This window comes from Geotrypetes seraphini, chromosome 18 (genome assembly GCF_902459505.1).
Source record: "Geotrypetes seraphini chromosome 18, aGeoSer1.1, whole genome shotgun sequence".
In the NCBI taxonomy this organism is placed as follows: domain Eukaryota; kingdom Metazoa; phylum Chordata; class Amphibia; order Gymnophiona; family Dermophiidae; genus Geotrypetes; species Geotrypetes seraphini.
The window spans coordinates 20,795,967-20,815,814 of record NC_047101.1 but is presented as its reverse complement, the minus strand read 5'-3'; positions in this window follow the sequence as shown (position 1 = coordinate 20,815,814).

Sequence of the window (19,848 nt, the reverse complement as noted above, 5' to 3'; positions counted from 1 at the left end):
GAGTGCGCATGCGCAGGTCCCCAACCTTACCGCACCTAACTATACTTGCCGGCAGGACTGGCCGCCAGCGCTGGACTCCCTGCTCTGCTAAAAGTAAGTTCTTCACCTTGCCACCCCCCCCCTTCCCTTCCCGCGGTCCCGACTCCAGCAGCGTCTGCATCACTCTACACACACTGCTTCGGGGCCATAGAAGGACCCGAAGCAGCGTGTGTACAGTGCTGCAGACGCTGCTGGAGTTGGGACAGTGGGAAGGGAAGGGGGGGTGGGCGGTGACAAGGGACTACAAGAGCTGACCAGACTAACCGTTGCAACGGGCTAAAATACTAGTAAGAACATAAGAGCTAAAGAATAGCCCCAACAGCACTTCCCACTGGCAACAGTGTAAGTGAAGGACTCATGCTCAGCTTAGAGCAGTGCATCGCAAACTGTGTGCTGTGGCAGATTCCAAGTGTGACGCACGCCACCAGCAAGGAGAAGACGCGTCGGCCCCAGCTGACTGCTTACAGGATGTACGTCTCACAGTGAGAAGCATGTCCTGTAGGCAGTCAGCTGGTGCCGATTACTCTCATCCTTGCCAGTGTCTCACATCCTCTCCCTGCACCTCCCCTCCTTCAGGATCCCCCACTGGCAAATGACAGGTTCAGGGTTGCGATCGGAGGGCCTCCGCGCATGCACAGATGTTGATATGATGACATCACGCATGCTCATGATGTCATCGCGCTGATGTCTGCACCTTCCGCCTGCAGAACCGGGTTTAGCATTGCTGTCATGCCGCAAAGTTTGCGGGACACTGGCTTAGAGGGAACAGCGTTTTGTAATGTTGACTCTCAAATGGAAGTTAAAGGTAGTTAAGTACCAAAATGGGGGGAAACCAGCAGTTAGGACAGGGGTGTCAAGAGTCCCTCCTCGAGGGCCGTAATCCAGTCAGATTTTCAGGATTCCCCCAATGAATATGCATGAGATCTATTTGCATGCACTGCTTTCATCGTATGCTAATAGATCTCATGCATATTCATTGGGGAAATCCTGACAACCCGACTGGATTGCGGCCCTCGAGGAAGGACTTTGACACACCTGAGTTAGGAGAAGAATAGCTGGGGTGGAGCTGTACAATCAGTTGCAAGGGGTGGGCACCATGCAGTGACGTCACGAGGCTGAGAGGCGCCTGGGGTGGAGGCACCCCTCCCCAACCCTCATCTCCTCCCCTGATCCCCCCCTCCCCCGTACCTCTAGTTATTCACTGCCATGAGTAACAACATCAACGTGTGCTCCTCGCGACTCTGGTGACTCTCCCTCTGACATCACTTCCTATGCGCGCCACCTGGGAGCGGTCACGAGGAAAACACTGAAATTGTTGCTCGTGGAGGTGAACACCTAGAGGTACCGGGGATGGGAAGGGGCGACGGGAGTAGTGGGAAGAAGTGGAGGGAGAGGAGGAGGGGTGCTGGCGCTTCCTCCAACATGGCGCCCGGGGCAGACTGTCCCCATGGCCCCCCCGCCCCCGCTTTACTATGCCACTGGCACCATGGGGTTGTAGGGCATGATAGCCAGTCTGAATGCACCTCCTATTTCAAGGATGGCCCTGTATCTAATTCTGGGCATCCTTTCTTTTTTTTTTTTTTTTGACAAAAAAACACTGATGACAGACATAAGCCCATGTTTTCTGTAGGAAATTGGTCCAAAATGTTAATATAAAGCACATTCAATTGAATACCACTATCCACAATGCCCTAGAATTTTAAAGCCATTATAAAAATTCTAATATTAGTCTTATAAGTCATGTTAACCCAGTTATGTCTCTTAGAAGAATATTGTTCTTGTAGATCATCATAGATTTTTTTATAGAGTGAGACTGACCCATTAACCGGCCACTTGGCGTGTGTTCTATCTAATTTTAACACTGGCATTTTTTTTTGATGCTTCAACAATAAACTAGCTGGGTATCAATAAAAAACGTTCATATTTAGACAAAATTATAATCTTTGCCCAGTCCTCAAAACTGTGCTTTTTTTCCTAATAATATCCGAAGCACATAAAGTCTGAAGCATTCTGTTTATATACTTCAGACCATGAAATATACATTAATTAAAAATCTGAAGAACAGAAGCTAAAGAGTACGTCACAGTCTTAAAAATGTAATTGTAATCTTTGTTCTTTCTTTTAGCTTGGCATTTCTGGCAGCTGTGAAGTCACTAATAATGTGTCAAAAAGCCAAACTTTTCTAGCAGTTGATCAGTCATTCAAAAAACGACACCAGGCTCAATTTTCATTACTGTTAACAATCTTTTTGGAAAAACAAGTAGCACGAAATATGGAAAGGAAAAGAACTCAGAATTAATAAGCTCCTTCAATGTATCAGAAAGCCCTACCTACGTATATGTGCAAATCGATAGCATGCAGCTGATTTGCATACACAACTTAGAGGGGATATGATAGAGACCTGTAAGATCACGAAGGGCATAGAGAAAGTGGAGAGGGACAGATTCTTCAAACTTTCGACAACTACAAGAACGAGAGGGTATTCTGAAAAATTAAAAGAGGACAGATTCAGAACAATGCTAGGAAGTTCTTCTTCACCCAACGGGTGGTGGACACCTGGAACGCGCTTCCAGAGGAAGTGATAGGACAGGGTACGGTATTGGAGTTCAAGAAGGGATTGGACAATTTTCTGAAGGAAAAGGGGATAGAAGGGTATAGATAGAGGGCTACTATACAGGGCCTGGACCTGATGGGCCGCCGCGTGAGCAGACTGCTGGGCATGATGGACCTCAGGTCTGACCCAGCAGAGGCATGGCTTATGTTCTTATGTTTTTAATTGTTTAACATGTCCAATGAGCACTGATAATTGGCAATTACCACCTCATAACTGATGCTGATCAGCACCAATTAGAAGTTACATGGACAACTAGGTAGGCACATTCTATAAAATGGTGCACACCAGTTCTAATGTGTGAATCTCAAAAGGGGGTGTTGGGGAAGAGCGTTGGCAGATTGTGGGTAGGGATACCAGACACCTGGAAAAACCCGGACATGTCCTCTTTTTAGAGGACTGTCCAGGCTCCCGGATGGATTTTCCAAAATCCAGCGTTTGTCCGGGTTTTGGAAAGCCCCTACAAGATCTAGCCACATCTGGAGGGCCTCTGAGCACGCACGAATGATGCCACGCACATCCGCGCATGCTCCAGGCCCTCCGGACAGGGCCAGAGCTCGTCACAAAGAGAGGAGGCTTTCTGGGGGTGTGGCTGGAGGGTGGAATGGGGGCAGGGCAGAGCTGGAGGGCAGAACGGGGCAGGGTCATAAATCCAGGGTTTTCTTTTTTTAAATATGGTAACCCTAATCATGGGCATTCCTAAAAGTTAAGCAAACTAATATAGAATATGCCTGTTCCATGAGCAACTTAGGCATGGGTATTTAGGCCTGGCTTTTCTTGGCCTAATTGGGAGTGCTTGTATATGTGAAATGTATGGTGAAGCGATATGTATGGCCACTAAGCGTGATTTTATACATGTGTGTGTCTTTTATAGAATTGCACTAAGGTCTGAATTCTCTAAACGGTGCTGTTTTTTTAAGGCCCAAGCTCAGTAAAATAGGCTGTTGAGGAAACGTTTTTAACTGACTTTCAAGGTGCCTATTGACACCTAAAAAATCAGGGTTAGGCTTCAATGCTAAGAAATGTAAGGTCATGCACCTCGGAAGCGGAAATCCACGCAGGACGTACTTCTTGAACGGAGAAACTTTAACTAGGACTTCAGCAGAACGAGATTTAGGAGGAATCATCAGTGCAGACATGAAAACTGCCAATCAAGTGGAGAAGGCTTCATCTAAGGCAAGGCAGATATTGGGTTGTATCAATAGAAGTTTCGTCAGCTGAAAGCCTGAAGTCATAATGCCGTTGTACAGGGCCATGGTGAGACCTCATCTGGAGTACTGTGTGCAATTCTGTAGGCCACATTACAGTAAAGATGTGCGTAGAATTGAATCGGTTCAACGGACGGCCACCAGGATGATCTCGAGGCTCAAGGGTCTCTCGTACGAAGTGAGCAGCTCTACACTCTTGAGGAACGTAGGGAGAGGGGAGACATGATCGAAACATTTAAGTACCTCACGGGACGTGTCGAAGTGGAAGATGATATTTTCTTTCTCAAGGGACCCTCGGCCACAAGAGGGCACCCGCTCAAACTCAGGGGCGGAAAATTTCATGGCGACACCAGAAAGTATTTCTTCACAGAGAGAGTGGTTGATCATTGGAACAAGCTTCCAATGCAGGTGATCGAGGCAGACAGCGTGCCAGACTTTAAGAATAAATGGGATCCCCATGTGGGATCCCTACGAGGGTCAAGATAAGGAAATTGGGTCATTAGGGCATAGACAGGGGGTGGGTAAGCAGAGTGGGCAGACTTGATGGGCTGTAGCCTTTTTCTGCCGTCATCTTCTATGTTTCTATGTTTCTAATTATAATAATACTAATAACTTTATTTTGTGTACCGCCATACACAGAGAGTTCTAGCAATTAATTAAGATTACAAACGATGAGATCATTGGAATTAACATTTTAGGAATGTAGAGGTCATTGAAGTTGATAGGAATATACAAGAATGTACAGGAATTTACAAGAATGTACAATAGGAAGGTAATATTTTATTTTCAGGAATATACCGGTCATTGAAGTTAATAGGTTTGGAGGGTAAGATAAGAGAGAAGGAGGTGGTTCACCTGTATTGATGGGAGTTGAAGAGGTGTGAGGGTGTGTTAAGGGTTCTATCCGTGGAATAAGTGAGTTTTGAGTTTTTTTCTGAAGTCAAGGTAGGTGGGGGCGTCTAGTACAATTTGGGCTAACCATGAGTTTAGTTTAGCTGCCTGGAAGGAGAAGATTTTGTCAAGGAACTTTTTGAGACGACATAATTTTAGGGAGGGGAAGGCGAACAGATGAATTAGGCTGCCTAATGCTACTGTGGGCGTGGCTGTTCTAATCATGTCAATTTTGTTTGCATTTTGTTTGCATCCAGCTTCTTTGACTGGGTAATGGGGAAGCTGGATATTGGGGAGTCCCTGGACATCATGTACCTGGACTTTAGCAAAGCATTCGATAGCGTACCACACCGCAGGTTACTGAGCAAGATGAGTTCTATAGAATTAGGTAACACATTGACGAAATGGGTTGGGAGCTGGCTTGGAGGTAGGCTCCAAAGGGTGGTGGTGAACGGCACCCCCTCCGAAATGACGGAGGTGATTAGTGGAGTACCACAGGGCTCAGTCTTGGGCCCAATCCTATTCAACATCTTTATAAGAGACTTGGCAGAAGGGCTTCGAGGTAAAATAACATTATTTGCTGATGACGCCAAACTGAGTAATGTAGTGGGCAAATGCACAACAGACGAAGATTCAGTGCCCGACAACATGATGCACGACCTACTCCTACTGGAGCGATGGTCTAGGACATGGCAACTCAACTTCAATGCCAAAAAATGCAAAGTTATGCACCTGGGCAGCCAGAATCCATGCAAGTCTTATACCCTTAATGGCGAGATCCTAGCAAAAACGGTAGCAGAACGAGACTTGGGGGTAATCGTCAGTGAGGACATGAAGTCTGCCAATCAAGTGGAGCAGGCTTCGTCCAAGGCAAGACAAATCATGGGCTGCATACGAAGGGGTTTCGTCAGTCGTAAGGTGGAAGTCATTATGCCATTGTATAGATCCATGGTGAGGCCCCACATGGAATACTGTGTGCAATTCTGGAGGCCGCATTATCGCAAGGATGTGCTGAGACTGGAGTCGGTGCAAAGAATGGCCACCCGGATGGTCTCGGGACTCAAGGATCTACCATACGAAAAACGGCTTGACAAATTACAGCTATACTCGCTCGAGGAGCGCAGAGAGAGGGGAGACATGATCGAGACGTTCAAGTATCTTACGGGCCGCATCGAGGCGGAGGAAGATATCTTCTTTTTCAAGGGTCCCACGACAACAAGAGGGCATCCGTTGAAAATCAGGGGCGGGAAACTACGAGGTGACGCCAGGAAATTCTTTTTCACTGAAAGAGTGGTTGATCGCTGGAATAGTCTTCCACTACAGGTGATTGAGGCCAGCAGCGTGCCTGATTTTAAGACCAAATGGGATCGGCACATGGGATCTATTCACAGGGCAAAGGTAGGGGAGGGACATTAAGGTGGGCAGACTAGATGGGCCGTGGGCCCTTATCTGCCATCTATTTCTATGTTTCTATGTACTGTATATAGAATCAGGTCCTTACTATCTCCTATTTGCAGCGGTACTTTCTACAAGTTATGGTACTTTTTGGTGTGGTAATTGCATGGGAATATGCTTGAAGTGCCTCCTCGAATACATTGCATAGGCTTTGTACTTATGGCACAGTAATTTTTGCATCTAATCCTCTTAAGTGCAAAACTTTACTGGAGTTTAGTACAAGAGTCCCTTAATGTTAACTCTAGAATTCTTCAATCATGAAACAAATCTTTCACTTGTGCAGACCAGCTTTTGATAACAGGCGTCGTATATACTGATTGAGATTTTTAAGTCTGTCCCCATACGCCTTCTGATGAAGACCACTGACCATTTTAGTAGCCTTCGGCTCAATGTGCAGCGGCGGCGAAGAAAGGAAACAGGATGTTGGGCATGATTAAGAAGGGGATCACGAGTAGATCGGAAGAGGTCATAATGCCACTTTACAGAGCAATGGTCAGACCGCACTTGGAATACTGTGTCCAACACTGGTCTCCATACCTTAAGAAGGATATAACTCTGCTGGAGAGGGTGCAGAGGCGAGCCACGAAACTAGTCAAAGGTATGGAGAATTTGAGCTACAAAGAACGTCTCAGAAAACTGGGACTGTTCACCCTCGAGAAGAGAAGACTGCGAGGGGATTTGATAGAGACTTTTAAAATATTAAAAGGATTTGATAAAATAGACCAGGAAGCAGCATTGCTAACATTTTCGGAAGTGACACAGACACGGGGTCACAGCCTGAAACTGAGTGGCAGCAGGTTCAGGACAAATGTCAGGAAGTTCTGTTTCTCACAGCGAGTGGTTGGCGCTTGGAATGCTCTCCCAGAAGAGGTTGTGGCGGAGACTACTGTTCTGGGTTTCAAACGCAAGTTGAATGCACACCTTCTTGTAAATCATATTGAGGGATACGGGAAATCCGGGTCTCCAAAAAGGAGAACCTAAATGGGCCACCACGTGCGCGGATCGCCGGACAAGATGGACCTCGGTCTGATCCGGTGAAGGCGTTTCTTATGTTCTTATGTTCCTTTGGACCGGCTCCATCTTGTTTATATCTCACCCAATTCCCACTCCTCATTCATGCACAAAAGTTCTTCACCGCTTAAGTGGATTTTTGCAGCCCGCATTCATGACCTTGAATTTCTTAGCATTAAATCATAGCTGCCAAATTTCAGACCATTCCTCAAGCTTCACTAGGGCGTCCTTTTACTAAGGAACGCTAGTGCATCTTAGCACATGCTAAAAATTAGCAAGCGCTAAATGCTAACACGTGCTAACGTGTCCATTATATCCTATGGATGCATTAGCACACGTTAGCATGTAGCGCACGCTATGACATCACTAGCATGCCTTAGTAAAAGGAGCCCTAGGTCTTTCCTCATGCCATCCACACTATCAAGGGTGTGTACTCTGTTGCATTAAAGCAGAATATAAATACCATGAATTTGCTTGAAAGAATTTCTACAGAATCAAAACCACTTAGTAAGTTCAAAACAGGCCTTTTTTCCCCCCGTTCTTCATTGTAGAAAAAATAATAATTCTTTATTGAATGAAGGTCTCATAGGGTTTACTTGAATTTCAATAAGCCAGAATAAAATAGTCCAATCTAAGCTTTTGAGATATCATTTAGAGATGCCTGTCTTGGGCATTGGGAAGATACTTCAACATTAGTTGAACATCTTTGCTTCCACTCTGTGCCACAACAGTTGGGCTGATTTTAGACATGACACATTATTCCCCTTGCACTGCTGTTCTCATGCTGGAGCCAGTAATTAAAATGAAAAAGGGTATGGAGCAAATTCTTTTTCGTGACAATTTAAGCATTTATCTTGCCTTGCTCAGATGATGTTCTTCCACTCTATAACAACTCGGCTTCTGCCACGGTTTCAGTAAATGATGACAAAGTGTCAGGACTGTCAAAAGTCACTCTTTCTTTTCTTTTCTCCTTTCTCTGTGTTTTGATTTGACTCTGTTATCCTTGGTTCTGAGTTGAGAAGTGCGGATTATTTACTAGGGGTATGCATTCAGTTCTTAAAGGTGCCTAAAATATTAAAGAATGTGTACATCATTTATAACTGCACATAAGAATAGCCATACTGGGTCCATCTATTTATTTATTTATTTATTTACTCATTCATTCAATTTTCTATATCATTCTCTCAGAAAAGCTCAGAGCAGTTTACATGGATTTATTCTGGTATTCAAGTTTTTCCACAGTGGCCAATCCAGGTCACAGCACCAGGCAGAATCCAAAATAGTAGCAACATTCCATGCTACCGATCCTAGGGCAAGCAGTGGCTTCCTCCAGTGTCTGTCTCAATAATAGAATAAAACACTTTTTCTCCAGGAACTTGTTCAAACCTTTTTTAAACCCATCTACATTAACCACTGTTACCACATCCTCCAGCAATGCATTCCAGAGCGTAAGTTTTATATACCACCTATCAAGATTATCTAAGTGGTTTTACAATCAGATACTCAAGTATTTTCCCTATCTGTCCCGGTCGGCTCACAATCTATCTAACGTTAAAAAATATTAGTTTTACCCTGATTCTTTTTTTTTTTTTTTAATCTTTATTGATTTTCATATATCAACAGTGCAATACAGAAATATATAAACATATAATAAATCAAGAAAAGCACATTCATCTTACAGACATACATGAGCATTTAAACCCACCCACCCACCCACCCATCCAATAACTAGCCACAACCATTGGCAACGCATTCCAGAGCTTAACTATTCCCTGTAACTTTATCCAGTGTCCCCCTAGTCTTTGTAATTTCTGATAGAGTAAAAAAATCGATTCACTTGTACCTGTTCTACACCACTCAGGATTTTGTAGGCCTCAATCCTATCTCCCCTCAGCCATCCCTTTTCCATAACCTCTTTAGTTTTTCCTCATACAAGAAGAGTTCCTTCCCCTTTATCATCTTGGTTGCTCTTCTTTGAACTTTCCTAATTCCGCTATATCTTTTTTGAGATATGGGAGCCAGATTCCAACCACCTGATATTCAAAGCTATTTAAACAGCTAGGAGAGGCTCCTGGCCATTCAGATGGCTTGCCTGAGACTATCCAGTGATATTCAGTGGACATGCTTCAGAAAAACTTTGAAGACGTATCTGTTTAAGAAATTCTTAACTGATAAATAAGGGATTGTAATAGTTGTACTTCCTAATTATTGTTTTCTCCTCCCCTTTTGGTTAACTTTGTGAACCGGATCGAGTCCCTTTTGGGAATGACCCGGTATATAAAACTAAGGATTGGATTGGAATAGCCCTGCTAAATGACTGGGTTAGGGTGGGCAGGGGATGAGGCAAAGGTAGAGAGCTTAACTAGTTAGTGGCAATTTTCAGGCTGCTAACTGGCTAAGCAACCATAGTGATGTTAACCAGACCCCAATCTGAATATTAGCCAGTGCCTGGTTAACCTCTGGGTGACTCTTGAGACCCATATATTCAGTGCCAGGAGCTACTTATGTCACATTATTGAATATCTGAGGTCAGTTCAGCCTGCAGATGTGACTGGCTGAGACCCCACCCCTTTACTTTTTTGAGCTGGACATTGATGACAACATGGATTTAGTTAAGGGAGATAATACTTCACCAATCCACTGCATTTCTTTGAAGTGGTGAATGAACACGTGGATAAAGGTGAGCCGGTTGATATTATGTATATGGATTTTCAAAAGGAATTTGACATAGTATCTCATGAAAGACTCCTGAGGAAATTAAGAGAGTCATGGGATAGGAGATAATGTCCTATTATGGATTAAGAACTAGTTGAAAGAAAGGAACATAAGTTGCCTCTGCTGGGTCAGACCAGGGGTCCATCGCGCCCAGCAGTCCGCTCCGCCGGCGGCCCATCAGGTCCATGACCTGTAAGTGATCCTTTGTCTAAAACCCTCTCATCCCCATTTTTCTTCTATCTATACCCTTTCATGGTCCTATCTCTACCTCTATCTATATCCCTCAATCCCCGTATCCTTCAGGAACCTGTCCAATCCCTCTTTGAATCCCCTTAATGTACTCTGTCCTATCACATCCTCCGGAAGCACATTCCAGGTGTCCACCACCCTCTGAGTGAAGAAAAATTTCCTAGCATTGGTTCTAAACCTGTCCCCTTTCAGTTTCTCTGAGTGCCCCCTTGTTCTTGTAGTTCCCAATAGACTGAAGAATCTGTCCCTTTCCACCTTCTCTATGCCCTTCATGATCTTGTAAGTCTCTATCATGTCTCCTCTGAGTCTTTGCTTCTCCAGGGTGAAGAGCCCCAGCCTTTCTTGCCTCTCTGCGTATGAAAATGTTTTCCATACCTTTTATCATTCTTGTCGCTCTTCTCTGAACCCTCTCAAGCAAACAGAGAGTAGGTTTAAATGGCCAATATTCTCAGTGGAGAAGAGTAAATTGTGTGGTTCCCCAGGCGTCTGTACTGGGACCACTGTTTATAACATATTTATTGATGATCTAGAAATTGGAATAACTAGTGAGCTAGTTAAATTTGCTGATGACACAAAGTTGTTCAAAGTTGTTAAATCACAAGAGGATTGTGTAAAACTGCAAGACTGGGAGACTGGGCACCAAAATGGCAGATGATGTTTAATGTGAGCAAGTGCAAAATGATGCATGGGAAAGTATATCTATGAGATGGAGGGTTCCATGTTAGGAGTCACTGTCTAGGAAAAGGATCTAGGTGTCATCGTTGAGGATAAGTTGAAACCCTCAGCTCAATGTGAAGTGGCAAAAAAAGTAAATAGAATGTTAGGAATTATCAGGAAAGGAAAACAAAGAAGAAAATGTTATAATACCCTTATATCGCTCTATGTGGTATGCCCGCGCCTCAAATGCTGTGTGCAATTCTGGTCATTGTATCTCAAAAAAGATAGCAGAATTAGAAAAGGCACAGAGAAAGGTAACGAAAATGGTAAAAGGAATGGTACGACTTCCCTATGAAGAGAGGCTAAATCAGCTTGGGTCTTCAGCTTGGAGAAGAAATGGCTCAGGGGTGATATGATAGAGGTCTATAAAATACTAAATGGAGTGGAAAGGGTAGATGTGAATCACTTGTTCACTGCTTCCAAAAATACTAGGACTAGGGGGTATGCAATGAAGCTACTTAACCCCTTTTCTACGAAACCGCGCTAGCAGATTCTAGCATGGGGAGCTGCGCTGAATGCCCACGCTGCTCCTGATGCTCAAAGGAACTCAATGAGCATCAGGAGCAGCGCAGCTCTCTGCATTAAAACCGCTAGTGCGGTTTCGTAGAAGAGGGGGGTAAGTAGTAGATTTAAAAGAAACCAATGTGTAATGAAATTCTGGAATTCATTGCTGGAGAATGGTGAAATCAGCTTATCAGGGTTTTAAAAAAGTTTGGATAATTTCCTAAAAGAGAATTCCATAGGTCATTTACTACTAATGATCTAGCTAGGTACTTGGGACCTGGGTTGGCCACTGTTGGGAACAGGATGCTGGGCTTGATGGACCTTCGATCTGTCCCAGTATAACAATTTTTATATTCTTTTTAAGGTGAGGTTTGGAACTTTTCTGGAACAACCTCAGCTTTTGTGGAGCCAGTTGGGTTCCAATTTTCTCTCTTGCAGAAAAGAGTGCTTCTTAAAGAGCAAGTGAACAAGCAAAGCTTTTAGAACGAATGGCCAGTCCCAAATCTGCAGTTTTATCAATAGCTTCCTTTAAGGTGATACTGACTGTTAATCAGTGCCCCAAGGCAAGAAAGAGGAAGAGAAATAACAATTCAGTTCTGATTGGCCGTCATTCTGTCATTTTACACAGAGAGATCATACTGAGCACATTTATTTCTGCTGAGGTGTTAATTCAGTCATAGAAGAAAAATGAATAGGAGGTGTATAAGGATGGGGAGAGAAATGAATGTGTCAATTCTGAAATAATTTAAATGACCAGATAATTCATTTAGATATCATTTACATAGATGGTGCTCCTATCTGTAGAGTTAGGAATTTCTATGAAATATTCCACATGCTTCTCTCCTTTCTCCTCTTTCCCTGCCCTCCATAGTCCTCCCTACCCTCTTCTAACCCCTTTCTTTGTAATGTCACCTAGAGCTTGTATAGGTATGTGCGACACACAAATGGAATAAATAAATAAATAAGTTCTCATGCCTAACCGGTTTGTAGTTTACTTACCTCTTGATATACCACAAATTATAAACATTACATCTAGGTGGATTACAACTCTCCCCCTCCCAAAAAAAAAAAACAACAACAAAAAACCCTTCATTAATATTTAGGTTAAATAAAGTAAAATATAACATGATAAATTAACAATTAAAAAATCAATTATGAGGGATCACAGGACTTTAGACATAAGGGATAAACATCAAGGTAAGCCTAATATACAATATTTTCATTGTAACAAAGAATAGGGAGGCTGGAAGGGGGAGGATAAGAAGACAAGGGATATATTTTGTCAGTTCTTAGTCATGAGTAAGCCTGGTTAATGACAGAAGTTTTGAGTACCTTCTTGAAATTTGAGAAAGAGGGTTCCAAATACAGGGTGAGGGTAAGGATGTGCTAAATGGAAGGGGCTACCAGTTTGTATATCTGTTACACTAGTATTTTAAAAAGAAAAATAGAAGCATAACTTCCTTTATAGAATACCGTATTTTCGCTCCATAAGACGCACTTTTTTTCCACCCAAAAGTGGGTGGAAATCTCAGTGCGTCATATGAGTGAAGGTGCAAAATTTAAATCCCCTGCATAGCTGCAACCCCCTCCCCCCGCACACCAGCCACACCACCTTGTTAAACACCGCCTGCCACCCCATACAATTGCAAAACACTTCCCTGTGCCGCACCACTTTTCAGCACCGCTTGCCACCCCCACCCCTGTACAATTAGAAAACCTCCCGTACCGCACTACCTTTCAGCACTGCTCGCTGTGCCCCCCCGTCCAATTACAAAACACCTCCTACCCTGCAGCCACAGTACTTTTTTTTTTTTTTAAACAACCCCCCCACCCCTACCGCCACTGCTCTCGTCATCACCATACCTTTTTCCAAGCCTGGTGGTCCAGCATACGGCTCTGTATTATTTCCTGGCAGCAGGCGCACGAGTCAAGAGTGCGGCGGTCAGGGCTAAGCTTTACACACTCCCGCTTGTGCCCATGCCGCTTTCTAAATGGCTGTCAGCAGTTCTCACGGGACTCGGGTGTCTCGATTGCAGGCAGCGGTAGGTGTCCTACCGCTGTATGGCAGCCAATTGGGATTTACGTTTTTTTAAAAAAGTGTCTAACGCAAGACGCTTACATTGTAGGCCTCTGTAGCACATCTATGGAGATTCATTCACATGCTTAAGCATGGCCAAGGTGAGGTATGGGGATGGATTTGCCCGGAAGTTGCCTTGGGTAGACTTAAGCATTGGTATGCGTCTCCGTAGATTTGAGACAGATGCCTTAAGTGTAGGCCTTCAAAATGCTGGCCTACATTTAAGGCATCTATATGGGAGTTTAGACATAATTCTGAATAGGACGCCAATGCATGACTAACATGTGATCGCCGGCCACTTCTTAGGTGGCCACCAAAATTGGCATCCTATACAGACTCAGGCCCTAAATGCATAAAATAATTAAATATGAGCAAACAAGTATGCACCCCTTCTCTATAAATCCATAGCACAGCCAGTTCTTGAACAATGCGGGAAGTATCTGGGCACCCATCAAAAAAAACCCCAAACAGCCCCCACATAATAATAATAACTTTATTTTTGTATACCGCAATACCACAAACAGTTCAGAGCGGTTCACAATGCAAGAGACTGTACATATACAGCAAAGATACAGAGAATTAATTGTCAAGTATAATGGTAATCAGTTTCAATTACAGGAGAGTACCGAGAGGGAAAGGAAGTACACTGGATTGAAGGGAAGTGGAAAAAATACAGAAAAGCATGACAATAATGATAAAGGTGATAGGATGACTCCTTTATGAAGAAAGGCTAAACAGACAGAGCTCTTCAGTTTGGAGAAGAGATGATTGAAAACAGATAAGAAAGAGGTTTAGATTAGAGAATGACACAGGGACAAATTTTTCCGTCCCATCAGGAACTCATTTTCTCATCCTGTCCCCGTGAGTTCTTTTCCTGTCCCTGCCCCAATCCTGCAAGCTCTGTCCTCATCTGCACAAGCCTCAAACACTTTCAAATCTTAAGTGTTCAAGGCTTGTGCGGTTAAGGTAGAGCTTACAGGAATGGACCAGGGACAGCAACAAAACTCATGGGGACAGGATGGGGAAAAATTTTCCCCTGTGTCATTCTCTAGTTTAGTGAGTAGAATGTATCAAGTACTGTAGATAAGAAAGGTACGGGAAGGTAGATATGATGTCAAACTGTACCAGGACTAACGTGCATTCCATGAAACCTAATAGGTAGCAGATTTAAAACAAATTGCTTATTGAAAAAAACATCCCAACATTTTCTCCAGTTAAATTGTAGAATTAGTTGCCAGAAGATGTAGTTAAAACACTTAAAATAGCTGGATTTGAAAGAGGTATGGGAGTGTGTGGCAGAGTGGTTAAAGCTACAGCCTCAGCACCCTGAGGTTGTGGGTTCAAACTAGAGAATGACACGGTGGCGGTTTACCCGCGGCCACCGCATTTTAGCCGCGGGTCACCGCCGAAAACAGGGAAGAAAACTAGCAGTCGCTGCGGCGACGGGGACAAGGCCATTCACCGCCCGCGGGGCGGTGAATGGGTCTTGTCCCCGCAGTGAGGCATGAAGGATCGCGCGGTCCCCGCAGCTCACACCCGCCTGCCCAATCGATTCTAGTGTTTAGCCAGCTCTCTCCCTTCCCCTCACCTTAGTTTGTAGATTTTCTTTTTCGGCGACCCGCACACTATCAGAGAGCCGCGCACCCGCTGCTGCTCAGTTTCGATCTTCTGCTCTGACGCAACCGGAAACAGGAAGTTGCAGCAGAGCAGAAGATTGAACACTGAGCAGCCGCGCGTGTGCGGCTCTTTGGGAAAGCGTGCAGGTCGCTGAAAAAGAAAGCCTGCAAATTAAGGTGAGGAGAAGGGAGAGAGCTGGCTAAACACTAGGATCGATTGGGCAGGCGGGTGGGGGCTGCAAGGACCGTGCGATCGCTAGTGTTCCCGGCTCAGACTGTAAGGAGGGAGTGAAAGGGAAAAGGATTCTGGGCCAAGGTGATGAAAACGGAAAGAAAAACCCACAGCAGGAAAGAAAGGGAAGGACAGGCAGGTGAGCCAGATGCTAGAAGCAGGGGGGGGGGGGGAAGAAAGAGGGAAAAAAGCTAGATGGGGTTGAAAAGAAGAGACACACTGGTATGGAAGAGGAAGATAGGGGAAATCTGGACACAGGAAGGTAACAGAAAGAGGGGAAATTATGTGCATTGGGGCATAGGGACAGAGACAAAAAGGGGACATGCCATGTGGATGGAATATGGACACAGGGGGGGGCAATGGCAGATACATAGGGGAGATATTAGAAAAGTATATAAAATCGTACCCGTTTGAGGCTTTTATGTATGCAGCAGTGACGGTGACGGGGCGGTGAAGAGGATGGTGAGACGGGGACGGGGCGGTGACGGGGATGGTGAGACGGGGACGGGGCGGTGACGGGGACCAATTTTTTCACCGTGTCATTCTCTAGTTCAAACCCATGCTTCTCCTTCTGACCCTGGGCAAGTTTCTTAATCCTTCCCCCTTGCCCCAGGTACATTAGATAGATTGTGAGCTCACCAGGACAGACCGGGAAAAATGTTTGAGTACCTGAATAAATTTGTGTAAACCGTTCGGAGCTCCCCTGGGAAAACATTATTGAAAATAAATAAATAAAAATTGCCACAGGAGAAATCCACAGATCATAATTAGTCAAGTAGACTTCAGAGAGCCACTGGGGTCTGTGAAGGTTCATCCTACTGACCAGGAGCAGATACTCTGTTGATGGATCTTGGGTCTGACCAAACATGGCGTATCTTATCTCTTTTAACATTTTTCCTTGTACAAGAGTTTGACAAACGTTTCTTAATTTGCCTTGGTGCAGCCTCCAATTCTCTTATGAGCTTCTTATAAATGACCAGAAAAGAAAATTGCTGTGAAGCACGAAAAAGGAATTACTTCAATTTTAGGAGTCTGCAAACTGGTAAGAGTCAGCGTGTGAAAACGAGACCTTTGGGAGGCCAATGGAATGTGTGTTTATTCTAAGAATTTCAGGTCATGTTTTCTTACCTTAATGGCTGAAAATGAAATGTGTTTATTTTCACATTCTCCAGAGAAAAATGGCTTGAATCTTTGGTTCTGTGATATCACCATGTAGTCCATTTGCTAACTACCTGATGTAACAAGTAGAAAGGACAGAATTTAAATTGTTACTTATTTTCAATGAAATGTAGCAAAGTGCTGAAAGGTAATTTATAGCTATTAAAGTACATGAACAGATGTGTCTACTAAGCTGTACAGAATATAAAAACGTGTTTACCTTAATTTTGTCTCACCCTTTAAACCAAATAAAAATTCAAGGATACGTGATCTCCACTCATCGGGCAAGCTCGTAGATATTGCCTGCCATGAAGTTAAGGGAGGGAAAAAGGGAGGAAAGGTGGGGGTGGAGAGGAACAGATGCTGAAGGGAACTGGGGAAGGGAGAGAGGAAGGAGGGAAGGTGGGGTAGAGACGAACAGATGTTGAAGGGAATTGGGGAAGGTGGGGTGGAGAGGAACAGACGCTGAAGGGAAATGGGGAAGAGAGAGTGGGGAGAAGACGCTGAAGGAAAATGGGGATGAGAGAGATCCCAGACTATGAGGGGAGCGGAGTGAAGAAAATGGGTGCCAGATCAATTGTCTGTCTTTCTGTGTCTGACCTGTCCCTGTGTCTTTCTTCTTTTCTTTCTGTCTCCCTTCCTCCCGCTGGTGGTAGAATATATGTCTGTCTTTCTTTCTGTTTATCTCCCTACCCCTGTCTTTTTCTTTCTGTCTCTCTTCCTCCCGCTGTCTTTCTTTCAAGTTTCAAGTTTATTAGGATTTTATATACCGCCTATCAAGGTTATCTAAGCGGTTTTTACAATCAGGTACTCAAGCATTTTTCCCTCTCTGTCCCGGCGGGCTCACAATCTATCTAACGTACCTGGGGCTAACGTACTTTCTGTCTCTCTCCCTCCCTGGGCCCCTTTGTCTGTCTGTCTTTCTGTCTCTCTCCCTGCCCCTGTCCCTGTGTCTTTCTTCCTATCTCCTTCCCTACTTCCCTGTCCAGCAGCCGCAGTATTCCCTCTCCCTCCATTTACCGCGAGAGGAGCCTGCACGGACCTAACAGCCCAAGCCCCCAGCAGTGTAACTTCCCGGTGGCTCCTCTCACGATCTCCGCCTTCTCCGACACAGGAGCGGCTTGTGAGAGGAGCCGCTGCAGCGTCTTTGAAATTAAAAAAGAAACTTCGGTCCAGCTCTGTGCTCGGCCGCCGCGGCCTGCAGCCACCACGGCCGACAGCCGCCACAGCTGACATCCGCCTTGAAGAGAGAAAAAGAGAGAGAGATTCGCGCACATGCGCACTCCTACCTGCGGTGCCCTACAGCGCATAGAAAATGGAACACTCGGTGGGAGTGCGCATGCGCGGCTTAGGCTTTTATTATATTAGATAAAATAAGTTCAGTATAAAACTATTTGATGATTGTGTGCATGGGATTAGATGGTTTGTGGGGACGGGGACTGAGCTCATGGGGACGAGCTCACAGGGGCGGAGGCAAGGACAAAGTTTTTCCCTGTGTCATTCTCTAGGTATAGTTATCTGACAGCAGTGAGTGGGAATTAAGAGTTGAAAGCAGTTTAAAAAAAGTGAGCCTTTAGCTTGGATTTGAACACTGCCAGGGATGGAGCACGATGTATTGATTCAGGCAGCCTATTCGACATACGGTGTCTGGAGTTGGCAGTGGAAGAGAAGGGTGTTCCTCTCCACCCCACCTTCCTTCCCTCTCCCCCTTCCCCAGTTCCTTTCAGTCTCTGTTCCTCCCCATCCCACCTTCCCCAGTTCCCTTCAGCATCTGTTCCTCTCCACCCTACCTTTCCTCCCTTTTTCCCTCCATTCCCCTTATCTTCATGGCGGGCAATTTCTAAATTTTCTTTCTACGAGCAGCCAAGCCTTGATCCCTTCCAAGGACTGCAGTTCAGGAGCCAGGGAGATTTTCACAAGTTAAGCAAAGGTTAGTAACCTGTGGAGATATCATCACTGCTGGCCCATATTTCAGTTGAACCACAGATCAGAGAACTTACATGATGGGGGATCATCCTTACCTTCGTAGCGGGCAATTTCTAAATTTTCTTTTTTCGAGCAGCCGAGCCTTGAAGTAGCGTGTGGCTGTCCTAAGAGTCTCCTCTGACACAACTTGCGATTTCCAGTTGCGTCAGAGGAGACCTTTACAGCAGCCACACGTGACTTCAAGGCTTGGCTGCTCGTAGAAAGAAAATGTAGAAATTGCCTGCCACGATGGTAAGGGGAAGGGAGGGAGAAAATGAGATGCCCTGATGGACTGTGGCAGCGATGATCATTAGTAAGGAGGGAGGGAGCACAATCGGTGACCGCGCGTGTTCCTCCCTTAACTACAGGGAGTTTTTCTCTTACATAACACTTTTTTCCCCACCGTTTTGGTGGGTTACCCGTGGCTAGCTGTGGGTAACAGCCAACGTGTCATTCTCTACTTATACCAATTGTATCGTAATGTCCTGTCTAAATTAGATTGTAAGCTCTTCTGAGCAGGGACAGTCTATGTTAAAATGTACAGCACTGTGTACGCCTTTTCAGCACTATAGAAATAAGAAGTAGTAGCAGCAATATTTTATCAGGCACTAAGGACTAAATTCTAAAAATGTCTCTGAACAGGAATTGTCTGACTGAATTGTCAGGACTGAATTCTATATATTACGCCAAAAAATTGCCTGTTATTCTATAAACTGCATAGGAAAAAACTGCGGAGAGGATGTAGGTGATGCAGGCTTTTATTTCATTAAAACACAATGTGAAGGTGTACATCCATAAGTTTTCCACATCAGTTTTTGGGTAAGGACCCAACACGGTCTGTGTTTTGAAAAAATATCTTCCTCAGTAGTCCAGAGGAATCTAAGGGCTCCTTTTACAAAGCCACGTTAGTGGTTTAACGTGCATAATAGCGTGCGCTAAACTGCCAGCCACACTAGACGCCAATGCCAGCGTTGAGCTGGCGTTAGTTCTAGCCACGTAGCGTGGGTTTAACGCGCGCTAAAAAGCTGCGTACGCAAAAACTGCTAATGCGGCTTCGTAAAAGGAGCCCTAAGTTTGAATGTGAAAGCCAAAAGTGGATTCAATAAAAGGGGGATGATGCTTGATTGTGTCAAAATTAATGGATCTTCATGAACAGCTGTCCAGTGAAAGCCTTGTCCACAACTTTGCACTTAGGCATGACTACACCAACCAAATGCGGGAGAAAATACTATAAATGGCACTTTATCTGTAGGCACCTACATTAATAAAACTCAATTTCAAAATTAGAGTTCATGGCTTAATGAGCTTTAGCAAGCTCATAATGACAAAAAAGATTACGTTAATTGGGTAGTAGGCACTTACACTTGGGCATCTAACACCATGTAGGTGTAGTTAGAAGG